The 18210-nt window shown below is 39.4% G+C and overlaps 1 protein-coding gene across 2 annotated transcripts in view; it reads left to right on the top strand.

The window, feature by feature from the left end:
• Positions 1–18210, top strand: part of stpg2 (sperm-tail PG-rich repeat containing 2) — a 74839-nt gene that overhangs the window by 26491 nt on the left and 30138 nt on the right. The window lies entirely within an intron of this gene.

Raw genomic sequence — 18210 nt, 5'->3', positions numbered from 1 at the left:
TTCTTAGTCGTCCGGTCTTAAATGCACTTGGCTGAATTTGCACCTGTGAAAATTGTGTTCCCTAATCAGTTAGCAGCAGACCCAGGGCCCAGAAGGCTTCAGCCGGCGCTGTGTACTGAGTCTCTTACCGGATCCAAACTACAGTCCGTCAGATTGATCTGTGTCTGACATGTATTATTACTCGAGTCAGAGAAATCCATTTAAGTCAGAGAGACATTGGCCTGATAAATGTGAGCAATAGGAAAAAGAAAAAAACATACTGTCTTACAAAAAAGTCCCAGATGGTCTCCTTCAGCATGTTTTATCAACCTCCTAACTTTAATTCAAGTAAAACAAAATGTCAAAAGACTAAGACTAAGAATGGGCATTCCAGTCAATAAAATACCAAGAGACCTTCATTGAGAAGTTTGGTAAAACAATAACATAAATTCAACAATATAATAAATATTGTATATCAGGGCTTACTTTGTCTGTTATTGACATAATGGGGCTTCTGTATCCCCACAAGTGTAACTGACTTGCAGCTATAAAAAATAACCTTGCATACAGCTCACAGAGGGGATGCTTTGGTAGATGCTTTGGTTTTATGCACTCAGTACTTTTTGAAAAAATATTATGAGTTTTTCAGTGTTTGTGTTTGCCCCACTGGCGGTAATACTGATGCCCACGTGGTGCCGGTCTGGTAACTTCTACTGTTTTCATGCTTTACCTACCTTCTGTCTTGAAAACTTGTCATTGAGATATTGTGAATTGTGTCAGCACATTCTATATTGATTTAATGTAATAAAAACACTTATAATATGTTTTTTCACTGTTTTATTCTCAGTAACATTAATCTTTGTACATTAATAGGTTAGATTTGCAATACAAAATGTTTCTAAAATGAAGCACTCTGTATAATAAAAAAGAGCTTATCACTGAAAAAGTTATGAAGGTCTTTTATATAACTGTAGAATTAAATGTTGTTGAAGGATTAAATCTAATTAAATCATATCATGTGATATATTAAGTCTTCATTAAGTCTTGAAGTCTATAGCAAATGTATTTTTATATAAATCCTGCAAAACAGATATACGCTTGTGGTTGAATGGTTTCACAGCCTTAATTTGAAACAATGTTATTTAATGATTGATTTCCTTTTATAGAATGTAATGGAGTGACAGCCAAGTGAAACATTTCAGTGTGCAAGGTTAAACATACTCTGAAAATATATAAATGTTACATACATATATTTTTTAATGCACAGTTTGTATTCAATTACATTAATGAACACATGCCATTGTTTCAAATGATGGATGTGCATAATTTCAGCATGGTGAAATGCATATGATTGGGGTTGAACCTTACGTAGTTGATGTGCAGCCCTGAGATATTTTATTCTGTTGCTTTCTGGTTATGCGCTGTGCTTTATGTCAGCAGAAACCTACTCATTAGACACAAGAGACATTACTGCCAAGCTGGACTTGTTGCCAACATGGACCAGTCCATTACTGAAGTGAAAAAATCTTCCTCCTCTGACCACACTGATAGTAGAGCAGCCCGTAATATCGTTGATGAGTATTTTTCTATGTCAAATTATATTATTCTATTTGAGTGAACTGACTTCGTTCTCTTACATTTTTGTGGTTTGTTGGGTTTCGCAATTTGATCTGCCTGTACCCTCTCTACTTTTTGTGTTCAAACTTTTGGTAATATTTCTTGGCAATTTGAAAAACGTTATTATACTTTACTTGTCTTGTTATGTAAATGTGGAAAAAGGATGTGAGTAAAAACCTTTGACAGTATTGCTCTCTTGAAACTCACTTAACTGTGCAATACATTTCTTTCCATCTTCCCCCTTTACCTCTTTTCCATTTGACATCAAGTATCAGTAATGTCCCACAAGCCGCCTGCTGTTTTACAGCTCAGGTGACAGAGTCAGCCCGCTGTGCTCTTGGCTTGCCATGCTGCAACATGGTGGGAGCCCAGCATTCATGTTGCTGAGAGGCTGGGGTTTTAATAATAGAAAGCCTCCTTTGCCATATTGATCTATGATCACAGGGGAAGGCAAGATCTCTCTTAGTGGGTCTTCATAAAGAGTAAACTGATAGTATCTGCACTAATCTAACATGTGGTTTAGTAATAAAGTCATTAGAACAAGAGAGACAGTAATGCAGCATATTGCGAAATCTGTGAGGTACAGGGGCTGCAACACACAAAAAGAAAAAAAATGCCGATCTGGATCTCGGTTTCGATCACAAACAGTATTAAAATTGTGTACAGGTTCTTCCCTCCCTTTACAGATACAGAAAACCTGAGCATAGTTACAAAAATATTAATTTTACTGCAGAGACATCATTTAATTCCATATTTTGCAAGCCTTGAAAAGCTTCTAAGGAGATGTGATTTCGTAGATCAAATGAGTGAGCAAGGAACATGGCTAACAAGACAGCCCTGCTGGGCTTCCCACTCTGTGAATACGACAGCACTGGCCACAGCATAATGCAAAGGGAATGTGAGGGGCAGACGTTACATCATGACATCATGCGGAGAATTGATTGTGTATTGAAGTGATAATATGTAGATCATTTAGACTTTAAAAGAATATAGATTCTTAAGTAAAGGTTTTTGACTGGGTGTAAAAATAAAATGCTAGCCATAATTTGTTATAGACTCAAAATAAACCTGCAGTTTGAAGGAGTTGTATTTGTAAATGTATGAAGTCAGTTTCTGCTGATACGTGAAGTATTTCATTTTCATGTCTTTTTGTAATAAAATGTGTTTTTAAGAGAGTGCTATAAATAGTGTTGTGGTGCTAGCAGCATATGCCCTTGGCTTCCAGCTGCTTTAAGCTGAGCGTGTCTTGCTGTTAACAGAGACAATTTATTTTCTAGAACTTATGTTTCCATATTGATAAATTCTGGACCATCATAAAACTAGACAAGTAATTAATTTTTTTCTCAGCAAGTTGCTTTTCTTATTAATTGCCTTTAACTTGCATTAAAATACAGTCACCCCCACCACCACCCCACCCCCTTCCTTCCTATTTTTTTTTTTTTTCCTGTAAAGCTTTCAAAAGTCATGCAAATAATTTTAAAACCATATTAGCAATTCGTCCTCTCTTCTAAAATATGGAAGATTACATGAATAGTCTTGATCCACTGGACCTGGCTTTTATCAGCACTGAACATGAGCATGCCTTTGAGAGAGGGTTAAAAATCCACATACACAGTTCTGGTGGAAGCAGACTGGGTTTCCTGAAAACAAACATGCAAAACCTTTAAGATGGAAAAAGTCTAATAGAAAAGCTGGTTTGCTTAAATTTGAAAAGTAGAATGTGATGATATCCATTTTTTTCAATTTTATCAAATCTAAATATACATCTGTATGTAAAGCAGTACTATTCATCACATCTCAGCTGTATCCCAAGAATATACAAGTACTTGATTAAGCCATGGATTCCCAAAGGCCCGAACCCTGGCCAAGAACTGGGCCTCACTGCTGTTCTGGCAGGTGAACAGTAGAATGGCCCTATGAGAGTACAGGTTGGCAAATTGAATTCCTTCTTGATGCCTGTACACATGTGTGCAGGGGATTATGGGAGAGTGAAGAAAAGAAAGTGATGTATACAGCAGATAGCTAAAAATTGGAGGCCTAATTAAATATGCTGTATTGTTATCACTGGCCATTACACAGAGACTGAGGTATTGCTTATTACAATAGGGAATGTATAATTCAATGAACATATCATACAAGATATGATTACTGCTGCACGGGTTAAACCAGAACCAAAAAAGAGAGCCAAACAGTAAATGAAAGATTATCTAATACTTTATGTCACTTAGGTGTGATCAGGTGCAGAAGATGCATTTCTATTACGAATGATACGAAATGCAAAAAAGAAAGACTGGAGTGCAGGTGATAAGGGCTTCTCCTTGCTGCCCTTCTTTCAAAGATGCCCAGTGAATCGACATTAGCAACTGGAGATGTGCTCTGCTCCAATCATGACACTGCTGCCCCAAGTCTACTGCCACTGAACTTTAAATATGCCCTCTGGCACGGCTCCCGCTGATGAAATTAGATTTTTTTATACTAGAACTTACCTAGCTTTGGCTTGCCCTCAGTTAATTTGAAGTCAAGTACTTTCTGCCTTTTTTGCAGTGTGTGATTGGAGTCTGGAGGGAGAAGTTTGGAAGGCCTACTTTCTTTTTATTGTTCACATCAAATTCTCTTTGAAGTGACTATGCCCTGTTGAAGCGTACAGTATTTCATTTTTGCCAACATGACTCAGTAACCATGAGTGACCTCAGACAGTCCAGGTCTTAAAGTGTCCATGAATCTGGCTGAATTGATAATAATTAGGAGATAAGAGAAAGCAAGCCTTTGATATAAATAAAACATATGGTGTAATTACCATTTCATTAGAGATATTTCATCCTTTGTGTTTAAAATGCACTACATGCAAGCATTTACAGAATGTGCTCTATGTCTAGAAATGCAATTGTTTATTTTTCCCTTCATAATGTCTTTCAATATGTTTTGTAACACATATCATCATAAACTCATGATGTTCACATCCTTTACTAACCATGCTAACTAGCAGTATGTGTTGGTCATTGATATGCGGATGTTGTGAAATTAGTCTTAGTTTCAACAGTTAACACTTCTTACTTTTGATTTAAGGGTCTCTAGACTGCAATACATTGGGATGTATTCTTGAACCAGTTAAATATGTATAACTTACACTCACTGGATCATTGAAAAAGTGGACAAAAATAAATAAAAACATTTAAGTGTTTCCAGGACTTCTAAAGGATTTATTAGTCAGAAAATATTAGGTAGTCTCCTGTTGGTAACATCACCTTTAAAAACGTTTTGGTACCATTCTTGTACCTGTATAAAGGAGCGACTGACTCCAACAGATCAAAATTCTGATGCATTGCCATTCATAACATATTGATGGTATTGTACATTAATTCATGTATCTATTCATATTCAGGTTTATCATCACTGAAGTTATGAAAGCAGCAACGAAAAAGTAAACAAAGAATTCACATTTAAAACTAACCCTAGTTAGTTTTAGTGACCTGAATCCAATTACATCAGAAAATGTGCCTCAGGCGTTCACAATCTTCAACAGAAATGTGCTTCTCTACCACAGCACAACATATACATATCAAAGATGTGTGATTTACAGAAAAACATTCAACATAGTTAGATGCAACAACTTTTAAAGTTAATTTAAGTAGCTCATCGATGGTAAATATTTAAAAAAATATTTTTGATGCTGCAGACATCACCTTGCAAGATGTAAAAACTAAACATGCAAACCAATTACCAACAAGCAGAGTAAAGCACAACGTATTTTTCTAATCCAAAAAACATCCTAGTTAAACAGAATCACATATTGCTGTTAACAACATTTATAACCAAAGTAAAAGAGTCAAGCTCCCGTTAACCATGGTAGACATTTTTAAAAGTAAGATGTGAATTAAATTTCTGCCAAAGCTTGGGAGGCTGCATCCTGGAATTGTATTCAGAAAACATTTAAAAGTACATGCCACTAATAAACAATGTCGCATTTTAATGCAGGATGCATCCACTAGCATATATTTAGGAAGAAAAAGCACAACTACTTTACGTACTCTGTATTGATGCCTCTTTATCTTGATGACAGTGTATTTTTCTTATGCAAAGCATTTGTCATTAGAAAACAAGACACAGGGACCTAACCAGAGAAAATGTATTCAGATATGAAGTCACACTCATTGACCAAGAAGAAAACTTTTAGCTATGCAAGTCTAAACCCAATTAGCTTTTATGTCAGGATTAAGTTTACCGTCCTCCTAATGCAGCATAATTACTATCCCATGCATAGTGTAGTGCATACAATACACACACAGTTTGTTTATCCTAATGGCTTACTGATGCCCTGGTTGTGTGACAATTGTGAACAGATTTGTGAACATTTGTCATGTAGAACTGTTGATTATTCATACACATTTCCTTTGTAAAATATGAAATGATCAGTCCGAGTGTTTTTTTTCCCCCTTTATATATTGGCATGTTTAATCTTTTTACATAACACCCCCCACATACACTCACACCTACACACATACACACACACACGCACACACACACACAATAATCACTATAAATAGAGTAGCCTCTTTAGGCATCGGCGTATGAAAGGAGATTAATAATTCCACGCGGCGCCTCCTTCCAGCAGACTTAATGAAAACCAGCATGATGTAGTGCCAGTTAGCATTGCATTTGGCTCCATTTCCTCACATCCCATGGTGAGAGATATTAAAAAAAGTGTCTAATAACCCTGTATTTACTATTATTGTGCTTTAAAAGAATGCAGAGGCCTTTTGAGTGATTGTAATTCCTCTGAAGGGGTGTTTGTGATATATCCTCATCATTGGGTAATGTGTGGGAACTTTGGAGGCTCTAATAACAGATAATAGTGATTTGTGGTGGGCTCTTTCTTCTGAATTGCAGTTTAGCAGAGGGATGTGCTGGGGCTCCCTGTGTAGGCTGTGATAACTTGATTTGCAGCTCACTGTGAAATCTTACAAGTCTGAGGAAGACCCCTGAAAGCCATCTAATGCATCAGGTTTTTCATGGAGAGCTACACAGATTTATTTTGCTCTCTTGGAAGATTACTGGTGTAATCTTAGGGTGTTCAATGTTTGAAGCTCTTTTTGGTTTAGGGTTTTGTTTTATTCATGTTATACAATTCATTATATGTAGGTTATTCTTTTTATTAAATTAATTCAGATTCTATTCAGTGTTGCAGTTATGTGTGAATGCTTATTCTATTATATTTTTGCACACAAAAAGTTTTAGAAAGGTTTCTTCATCCATTAGGTTATTTGATAAGAAGTGTAATTTTGCACACGTTTCAATTATTATAGTTATATACACCGATCAGCCATAAGATTATGACCGCTGACAGGTGAAGTGAATGACACTGATAATCTCGTTATCATGGCACCTGTCAGTGGGTGGGATATATTAGGCAGCAAGTGAACATTTTGTCCTGAATTCGATGTGTTAGAAACAGGAAAAATGGGCATGCGTAAAGATCTGAGCGACTTTGACAAGGACCAAATTGTGATGTATAGACGACTGGGTCAGAGCATCTCCAAAACTGCAGCTCTTGTGGGGTGTTCCCGGTCTGCAGTGGTCAGTACCTATCAAAAGTGGTCCAAGGAAGGAAAAGCGGTGAACCGGCGACAGGGTCATGGGCGGCCAAGGCTCACTGATGCACGTGGGGAGCGAAGGCTGGCCCATGTGGTCCGATCCAACAGACAAGCTACTGTAGCTCAAATTGCTGAAAAAGTTCATGCTGGTTCTGATAGAAAGGTGTCAGAACACACAGTGCATCGCAGTTTGTTGCGTATGGGGCTGCGTAGCCGCAGACCAGTCAGGGTGCCCATGCTGACCCCTGTCCACTGCCGAAAGCGCCTACAATGGGCACGTGAGCATCAGAACTGGACCATGGAGCAATGGAAGAAGGTGGCCTGGTCTGATGAATCACAAGTTCAAGGTGTTGACTTGGCCTCCAAATTCCCCAGATCTCAATCCAATCGAGCATGTGTGGGATGTGCTGGACAAGCAAGTCCGATTCATGGAGGCCCCATCTCGCAACTTACAGGACTTAAAGGATCTGCTGCTAACGTCTTGGTGCCAGATACCACAGCACACCTTCAGGGTGTTTTGGCGGCCAAAGGGGGACCTACACAATATTAGGCAGGTGGTCATAATGTTACGGCTGATCGGTGTATATAGGCTAGTTATTTTTGTAAAGAAAATAATAGGCTATATATACACATTTTGAAACCTTCTGTTATTGATGGTATCATTCCTACCATCAAATCACACAGGCTGCTGAACCTTAATAAAAAAAAGACATCCTTCAAAACTAACTTACATGTTTTATTTTGATCAAATGTATATATAAAACCTGTAAGATCAATACAAATAAAATAAGTACGTATAGTCTTACATATTCATTGCTGGCTTTGATGATACATATACAATTCAATTGCTGATGTGATGCAGATGTCAAGGGTCTAGAATGAAAGGTCAAAATAACTTAGTTAAGCACAAGTAATCTGCAAAACATGAATTATTCAGGAGTTTCTTAAGACCATCTGTAATCAGTTTCCATTATATCATAAATAGTTTAACATGGACCTCTTCTGGTAGAATAGCTACTCTGTTATTGCCTCTTCTCTCACAATATTTCACAAAAGAAAAAATAAGATTTTGCAGCACACGCAGTATCCTAAACAGACAATTAACAGCTAAGGAAATAACTTGCATGAATCACATACAAGATGATGCCAGCTCTGTTGTGGTCAATAATAAATAGTAAAAACTATATATTTGCTTATTAATATATGAGACACAAAATAATCCAATGAACGTGACTATGAATATGATCTTTCACTTTAATGCTCAGTTTTGTTCCAGCCAGCATACCACGTTGATCAGTGATCTCTACTGGATTATTATTATTATTATTATTATTATTATTATTATTATTATTATTTATTATTTTATTTTTTTTATTTCTATTACAGGGCGACTTACAACATAAGTGTAAAACAAAGTGCAAAAATCAATAAAAAAAAAAATTAAACTAAAACATAGCAATTCAAAATAATACATTTTACAAATTCCAATTTACAATTTAAACAAGCAAGTACAGTAAGTGAGGTCCTACATCCTGGATGGTAAAAGCTAAGTGCTGTCAAGATGTAGGGTCACATTCAAGGGCTACGGGAAATCGAAAACACAAGAAGCATAATAAAACTGAGAAGTGCTATCTAGCAGGGATAAAGGACTAATATTACTGTCGAAAAAGATGCGTCTTGAGTAAGCGCCAGAAGGAGGTCAAAGACTCTACTGTTTTGACTTCAGTGGGCAGGTCGTTCCACCATTTAGAGGCCAGGGATGAGAAGGAGCGGCTCTGGAGGAAGGGGAGTGCAGAGGAGGTAGAGTTAGTCTTCTGGCACTGGAGGACCGCAGTGGTCTGGAGGGGATGTATGGGGAGACGAGGGACTGAAGGTAGCTTGGTGCAGGGTCAATGTCTTGAACTGAATGCGTGCCGGTATCGGGAGCCAGTGGAGGGAGCGGAGCAGTGGAGTAGTGTGTGCGAATCGGGGCAGAGAGAATATCAGACGAGCCGCAGATTTCTGGAAGAGCTGGAGTGGGCGGGTAGTAGTTGAAGGCAGGCCGGCCAGGAGGGAGTTGCAGTAGTCCAGGCGGGAGAGGACCAGTGACTGGACGAGCAGCTGAGTCGAGTAGTCGGTGAGGAAGGGACGGATTCGGCGTATGTTGCTCAGGAAGAATCTGCAGGTGCGTGTCAGCGTGGTGATGTGCTGGGTGTAGGAGAGCGTAGGATCGAGGGTGACTCCTAGATTTTTAGCGGAAGAGGAAGGAGAGAGTGTGGTGGATTCCAAGGGGATCGAGATGGGGAGATCAGCAGAAGGTGAGGAAGAGTGGGGGAAAAACAGGAGATCCGATTTGGAGAGGTTGAGCTTGAGGTGGTGTGAGTGCATCCAGGCGGAAATGGCAGGCAAACAGGAAGAGATGCGAGAGGGGATGAGAGGGTCGGAAGAGGGAAAAGACTGGAAGATCTGGGCATCATCAGCGTAGAAGTGGTAGGAGAAACCATGGAATGCGATGAGTGGGCCCAGGGAGCGAGTGTAGAGAGAGAACGGGAGGGGGCCCAGGACGGAGCCTTGGGGAACGCCTGTGAGGAGAGGTTGGGGGGTGGATGAGGAGCCTCGGCATGTCACTTGGTAGGTCCAGTCGCTGTGGTAGGAGGAGAACCAGGTGAGAGCAGTCCCAGAGATTCCAAAATCAGCGAGGCAGGAGAGGAGGATGGAGTGATCGACAGTGTTTAATGCTGTGGAGAGATCAAGGAGGATGAGGACTGAAGAGAGGGAGGCGGCCTGAGCACAGCTGAGGGAATCAGTGACTGCCAGGAGAGCCATCTCAGTGGAGTGAGCTGTGCGGAAGCCAGATTGCAGAGGAACAAGGAGTGAGTGTTGGGACAGAAAGTCAGAGAGCTGATGGTGGACCATCCGCTCGAGAGTCTTTGAGAGGAAGGGGAGTAGGGAGACAGGGCTGTAGTTGTGAGGAGAGGTGGTGTCAAAGGTTGGTTTCTTGAGCAATGGGATGACAGCAGCTTGTTTAAATGCAGAGGGGAAACAGCCAGAGAGGAGGGAGGAGTTGAGGAGGGAGGAGATGAAGGGCAGAAGATCAGGAGCAGTCGCTTGGAAGAGGCAAGAAGGGAGAGGATCCAGGGCACACGTTGTGGGTTTGTGATGTAGGAGGAGAGCGGAAACTTCAGTATTTGAGAGAGGTGAGAATGAAGAAAAGGAAGAAAGGAAAGGAAGAAAAGGGGGGTGGAGTATTGAAGAGCCTGCGTATGTCTGCAATCTTGGGGGAGAAGAAGGAGGCGAAATCATCAGCAGTGAGAGATGAGGGAGGAGGAGGGGGAGGGGGGGCAAGGAGGGAGGAGAAGGTGGAGAAAAGTTTGCGAGGCTTGTTGACAGTGGATTCGAAGAGTGATTGGAAGTAAGACTTCTTGGCTGAGGTGAGTGAGGAGGAGAATGTAGACAGTAGAGAGCGGTAGAGTTCGAGGGCAGCTGGGAGTTTGGTCCTTTTCCACTTCTGTTCAGCGGCACGTAGACTAGTTTGGGTTGAGCGGAGAACAACAGAGGTCCAAGGCTGAGGAGGGGAGGGACGGGCAGAACGAGACGTGAGAGGACAGAGAGAGTCAAGGGAGGAGAACAAAGAGGAGATAGCACAGTTGAGAGATAGATGGGAAAAAAAGTCAATGGAAGGTAAGAGAGTGAGGGCAGTGGAGGCAAGGGTGGAGGGGGAGACAGAGCGGAGATTACGGTGGAAGGTGACAGAGGGAGTGGGTGGAGTAGGGAGGGAGGGGAGGGAAAGGGAGAAGGAAGAAGAGGAGAATGAACTGGTGGTCTGAGATGTCCATGGGTGTCACGGAGAGTGTTGAAGGGGAGCAGCCTCTAGCGAAGATGAGGTCAAGCTGGCGGCCTGCACTGTGAGTGGGGGAGACAGGGAGAGAGAGAAGTTAAAGGAGTGAAAGGAGAGGAAGAAATCCGGCACATTGGGAAGGGTTGGAGAGGTGGATGTTGAAGTCTCCCAGGAGGATGGTAGGTGAGGACAGCGAGGGGAGAGAGGAGAGAAGAAAGTCAAGTTCATCCAGGAAGAAGGTGAGTGGATCAGGTGGACGGTAGAGAACTAGAAGGAAGAGGTGAGAGGGAGAGGTGATTTCCACTGCATGGAATTCAAAGCTGTTGGCCAAGATAGAGGAGAGAGAGGGGGGAACAGAGAAGAGGAGAGAAGGGGAGAGCAGGAGCCCTGTTCCTCCTCCCCACCCGGTAAGACAAGGGGAGTGGGACGGGATGAACAGAGAGGATAATGCAGTAGGGGTGGTAGAGTTGTCTGGGAAGATCCATGTCTCGGTGAGTGCGAGGAAATCCAGAGACTGGTGGGAGGTGAAGGCGGAGATGAAGTCGGCCTTGTTGGAAGCTGAGTGGCAGTTCCATAGGCCTCCAGAGAGTGGAGTACAGGGGAGGGAGGAGGAGGGGAGAGGCAGAGAGATGAGGTTGGAGGGATTAGGGAAACAATGGCGCGCAGGTGCACGCCGAAAAGATGGAGTGAGCAGGACAGGAATCGGAGAGATCATCATGGTTGTCTGTTGTTGCTGTGCAGCGTCTCCTCACAGTCTTCTCCTCGCTTGAGTCCCCACAGCTCGAGTCCCTGCCCTTTGGAGATGGGGCCCTTCAGAAGGGGGGCACTGAAGGCTGCTCGCGCTGACTGCTGGCGCAGAGGTGTGGGGGGCGGTTAAAAAAAAAAAACCTATAACTAATTAGGACAGTGCACACCTGTGTTGCGTTGAATGACACAAGGCTGGTCAGGATGGCCCTCCCTCCCACGCAGGACTGCTAATAGCACAATTAATGGCCGCTTAATATCTGAATACAGACAAAGACAGTGCCAGACACACACAGTTACACTGAACAATAGCTCGTAGTAATGTTAAACAAATGCTAAATAATCACAGCCTACAGTGTAACACTTCTGGATGTGGTTAGGAAGTTTTTTTTTATTGTAATTGTTTAATAATTTTTGTTTCTGGTTTTGAATATCTTCTGATGTCAATTACTGACCACATTTTAAGGCCCAGTTTGTCCACTTAGATCAATTAAAAATTTGGATCTGGTCTGACCTGGGTTTCAAAAGCCAAGCTCTCATTGTTTTGGTTGAATATAAAAATAATACATTCCAATGAGATACAGCATTTTGTTTCATCCTGAAGAACCTGGTGCTTTACAGGTAGCAGAGTGCTTTACTGGTTGTCCAGAAGAATAAATGCCACAAACTGATCCACCAACACCACTTTTATCCTACTACTGAGAATTGCATAGTTTTTAAATCAGTCAGGATGGATTCAAGGTGGTATCTTTGCTTGCAGTGTAGAGAACTAGAGAAACACAAGATTGTGTGTAAAGGAATCAAGGCAAGAAAAGCATGCTAGTCATAGACAGAAAATCCTCTGTCTGTTTAGTACTTTAAAAAACTCTTCTTCCTCTAGGGAAAACATGATGTTTCTGGATATCTGAATCTAAAAAGAGGAATATAAATGTTTTCTTAATTTGTCTGTTTTTCAATTTCAGGAAAGGTATACAAGCTCTACCTTCCTCCCCTCCACAATCGTATTTGTCTCATTGACAGTTGTGCCATATTTCCATCTCAAAATGAGGCTCTGTGGGAGTGTACTTCCTTTGGCTACAAGAGCATTTTGTGTCATCCATTAACGAACAGCAGATTCTTAAATTAATGGGGATTCATATAGATAAATGTGTTGTACCATATTCTTGATATGATTTACTGAATACTTTCTGTCACCAAAGGGAACTGTCTACTTCACGGCAGGTTGGAGGCAACATAAATCATATCAGACATGTCACTGGAGCTCACAAATGGAGCTGCTTTGAACATATTGTTTTTGCCTGTTGAGACACTGTGAGTGTATTTTATTAATATCTACCGTGCTGATAAGCTTTCTCAGTCGGAAACAGATACAGAAGAGAGGGTATATTATTAGGGGTGATATAATTACACCTTTCCTAAATATTTTTTTTATGTATTAGAGATAATACAGAGGAAACCTGAAGAATTCAAGGTTAAATAATTATAGTAACAATACAAACAAACCTACATTTCTGTATTGATAGACTTTTAAATCTAGTATTATCTTTTAATGTAAAATGACTCATGATAATTAGTCACTTTTCTAAACATATGTTTATTGAGTACACTTACACTGATTTAAAAATGATCGAAGCCACAGCAGAAATTGTGTTTGAATTGAGATAATATTTCACAGGAAGACAATTGTCATCAAAGAATTAATAAAGCAGTTATATTGGTATACAGACAGTTTGGACCTCAACCCATGTTAAAAATCACTATGCTGTCTAAAACAATATATATTTATATATATATATATAATTTTTTTTTTCAACCTAGTAGCAGAATTTGTGGCACGGTTTAATAACTTTTTATGGGGATTTAATAAACAATAAATACGTAAGTAGTTATATACAAATTAAAAGAAAACCAATTACATATTGTAACTGATTACTGATTACTTTTTACATGTAATATTTCATACTGATTACCATTGACAATTGATGCCTTTTATTCATATGTATGTTGTGTAAATGGTAATTTCAAGATTGTCTCGCATCTAACCCAAAGGCATTTTGTACTGTTGAAAGTCAATGCAACTAATAAGAACCAAACACTACATCACACATCAATATTGACAAACCTCTGTTGTGACTGCTCTCTTAATAACATTTTTATTGAGCAAGTCTCTTGTGAGGTATTGCTGGCTCAGTGGTCTGCATCTGCCATTTCTGCCCTGGTCGGTTGAGTTTGCTGTCAATGATTTGACTCTCTTGGAGTACGGCAGGTAATGAACTGTGGGTTTGTGAATATGCTTCATATTTTCCTAAAACGTTGAATTTTAGACCAGCGGTGGAGGGAGAGTATTCAGAAATGCGTGGATTTGCAGTTAATTTACATTAGCAGCAACTTCAATAGTTTTCCTCTGCCATGATTACATTAAAATCACTGTGGATTTCAACATGCATTCATTCAGTGGTATTTAAATGGCCAATCAGTGTGTTATTTTTCGTGTTGCCTCACATCAAAAGTTATGTTACGTGTTCAGTGTGGTACAATAGGAATAGACTTGGAGGGTTGGCTAGAACAAAACAGCTGTGTTCAACATATGTGTATTAAGGCTCAGTATTCACTCAAACGATCCCCTGCCCTGTGTCTACAGCATTATTTAAACACATTGTTGGGAATCTCTCACGGAAAGGCACAGTGATACCACTTCATGCGGCTCTCTGTCACCTCTGTCACAACACAGAGAGAAAACATGAATGAAGCCCAACCTAAAAATAACTTGTTGATAGATTCATAGGTGTTGGAGTGTATGTTGTCTCTGCCATGCAACACTGACCCGATGATAGAGGACCCTGTCTCAGACTGCGTGCTTCTGCTTTACAACACACTGTGGCCTATAAGTCTTTTCTATATTTAGATGAATTAAACAAAGTGTGATTTTCCTTTTTACAATAATTTGCTTGTAGTTGGAAAATGGATGATCTGTAGACCTTGTAATCCATCTTAACTGCACGCCTGCAGCCCAAGGTTTTTTCCACAGCCCTGTATGCTGCCTGGGCTAACATAGAAAATTACTGGGCAGACTGACCCCAGTAGTGTTGAGTGGCCCTTGCTTTAGAGGAGCCAAAAACAACTGGTGGTTGTCTCTTTTGTTATCCCCACATAACATAAGTCAATATTTACATTTTCTTTTCCCATTCTCTGCAGATATATTAGCAAAGATTTCCTTAAAATACTTCATGTAATCACGTAAGCAGTGTGTTGACTTCATTGTGTAGAGGTACTTTGCACAACATCCTCAAACTCAAGGAGACTCTACAGCAGAAACTAAAGGGAAAATTAAATTACATTGGCCACTGCTCATCAACAGAAATTAGTGCTATTTATAATAGACTATTTATGAGTCTATTATAAACACTTGGCTCGCACAGTTGAATTCCAGATGTGAGGGGAGAGTTGCAGAAAAGGAGGTACAATCCTGGAATAATTCAAATTTAGGTTTGCTAAATGTTTGCATAGCTGGAGTTTTATTCAGTTCTAGTCCAATAGTGTGGAGTAATAACTTGCATCTTGTAATAATCTTGTATTTAATAAAAAATTCAAATACATACATAACCAAAAAATAGCAAAACCCCTCCTCCTTCTTAAACACAAAAACCTTATACCAATAAGTCTTTTGTGAAGGAAAACAAAAAAGAGACAGACAATAATTGATAATCCAAAGTTGTTGACAGGGAAGAGCAAAGAAATTATCTGGGTCACATATACCTATATGGTGTATTAACCAATTTTCTATACATACCACTAAGATATGAACCAAGCTTGCATAATCATTTCTTTTTTTATTATCCCTCTAAAACATCATTAAGTCATGACATTTTTACTCATTAACTAGAGCTAACAACGATTAAACAAAATGACTGCTGAGGCTGCAGAAAGCAAAATGGAATATAGGCAGTAAATGTCCCTGTTATTTATGTTATTGATCCTCAAAATTTAAACAGTTTTAATCTGTCTGACTTTGCAACGTTACATAAAAATATCACAGATGCATAGGATTTTGACAGGGAGCGCATACTTGAAATATATTAACTTTTTGCGCCTCAGCAGGAAGGTAGATATAATTCCCATTTCTAAGAGACAGTCACGGCTTTTGCAAAAAAACAAAAACAGCCATAATGATGTTCTGCTCTCTGGAGGCAACACAATGCAGTTTACACTGCTTGTTAACCAAGTGTGAATCACAGGCTGAAGTGTTCACTTTCAAGTTTTGAGTTTTAAGACTTGAGATCTCCTTTCAGATTGAAGTAGTTTTTTTTTTCATTGTGCATTTAGACTCATTATCATAAAGAAAAATAAACCCTTAACCTAAAAGATCCCTTACTGGGAGTATTGTATGATGCTAATGAATTAAGTGGTTCTGTGTCTTCCTGTTTCTCCTGTTTTACACCAGTAATAGTTCTAACACATACAAGTACCCATGTTTCAATGAAAGTACAATACAAATGAAGTCCATACATGCTGGAGAATCGAACCCTGACCATAGCCTAAACCTAGTGCCAAATTCACCTAAATTATTTTCAACTACTTTCAGTTAAAAATAGTCTGAATGACACTTTTTTACTCTCACCCTATTTTGCCTGTGCTTTTAACCCACATTTACATATTTCTTTCTCATATTCTGCTAATGTTTTTCTGTGCTTTTACCCTATTTTTTACCCTTATGATGCCTTCACAAGACTTCACTGCAATATTTTATGATGTACCAAGCAAATGTTTCTTCAGGGAAGTGACCGAGGGGAAGTACTCCAATATCTGTGCTGTGGTTTGGTCTTGAGCAGCCCCAGTAGACTCATACCTGTGAATTACTGAACACCAGCCCTTTGTGTGAATATTAGGATGTTGCCATATTTTTTCAGTGTTATCTCTTATAGGCTAGTTCTGTCAGTGACACCTTTTCATTGAATTTAATTTGATGTGTTAATTTCTTGAAGGCTATTTTAAAGCCCTTCTGCTGTGCCAGTTGTTCTGCCAGAGGTGGAAAACTTTTCTTTACAGTAGTATCTCCAGCCTGGGTGCTGTCCATTTAAAATGTGATGAATATATATTCCTGATATGAAATAAACAGTTTCTCACTAAGAAACTGGACAGATTTTATCTCCAGGCTGGTTGCCACCATCTTATTTGAGGCACTCTGGGATACAGTCCATTACCCTTAGTCGATGTCACAGGAATTCCCCCGGGGATAGCTTGTTTAAGGAACCTCAGAAGAGGATTCTGGAGCAAGTGGTCTGACATAAAAATTACATTTGCGATAGAGAGAAAATCCCTGCAGGGAAGCTAGATTTTGAGATTAAAAATTCAGTTTCTTAATTGATTCTCAATTCATATAGATAAATAGATAGCCTAAATAAATAAACAAACAAATAAATACAAACGATAGAAGCTGATAAAACTCCCATTTATTTGGTTCAGCAATCGGAGTGCATCGGAATGAACCAGAGGTCACAGTTTTCCTTACGCTTGCCATGTAATGTGATTTACCACAGGGGGATGATCCCAAGGATTGCTCAGCTGCTGCAGAGATGATGAAATTGATTGTTACATTGCTGACCACAATAGGTTTAGTTACATTACAAATTTATTCAATTGTTTTCTCCAAAGGAAAGTACTCAGACATATTAAAATGACTTCTCATGTCCTGCTTTTGACAGGGTCTTCTCTGTTCTGAATATTCTGATCAAATTACTTTACTGTTATTTTTAAACTGACAGACCAATCAACAGGCAGATGCTTTTGGGATTTTGAATTAAGATATATATATATATATATATATATATATATATATATATATATATATATATATATTATGAAAAGGATCATGAGCTCATCATCCTGGGAGCCATGTGCATGTTCAGGGAGGACTGCTTAGCTTTGCTTTCATACATATATACATATATAATAGCCTAGATGCTGACAAAATTGGAATCAATCAACACTCGACATTTCATTATTTAGTCTTCTGATCTCTTTCTCTCATTCTATCTATATGTATATATGTATATATTGTGTATATGAGAGAAAAAGAGACTAAATGACTTCTCCTGTTGGCCGAAGCATTGTAAACTGGCCAAACTGAATACAGTCCTGCCTTGCAACTTCCGTAATATCCCGTAGGCTTCTCTCAAAGCCCATTAAAACATTATTAAAAATATTTTTTGTAATAAGTCAAGCCAAAACCATGTGACAGTTTAATCACCTATGCTATCATATTATTATCAGTATCAACTTGATTATTTCACATAATTGAAATTTTCTCATAAACTAGAGTGCATATGGCCCAGGCGTGAGGAAGATTTTCGTAAAGGCATCTTTATTTTTCAGGCTCTACAGATTGATCTTATTTAAGCACTAATATGTATGTGTGTTGGCATTTATATATTCATATATGCATGCACGTGTGTATGCACTTAT

Source organism: Amia ocellicauda, chromosome 8, assembly GCF_036373705.1.
Source record: "Amia ocellicauda isolate fAmiCal2 chromosome 8, fAmiCal2.hap1, whole genome shotgun sequence".
Classification (NCBI taxonomy): domain Eukaryota; kingdom Metazoa; phylum Chordata; class Actinopteri; order Amiiformes; family Amiidae; genus Amia; species Amia ocellicauda.
Note: the sequence above shows the minus strand (reverse complement) of the source record. Positions and strands in the feature narration are given on the sequence as shown.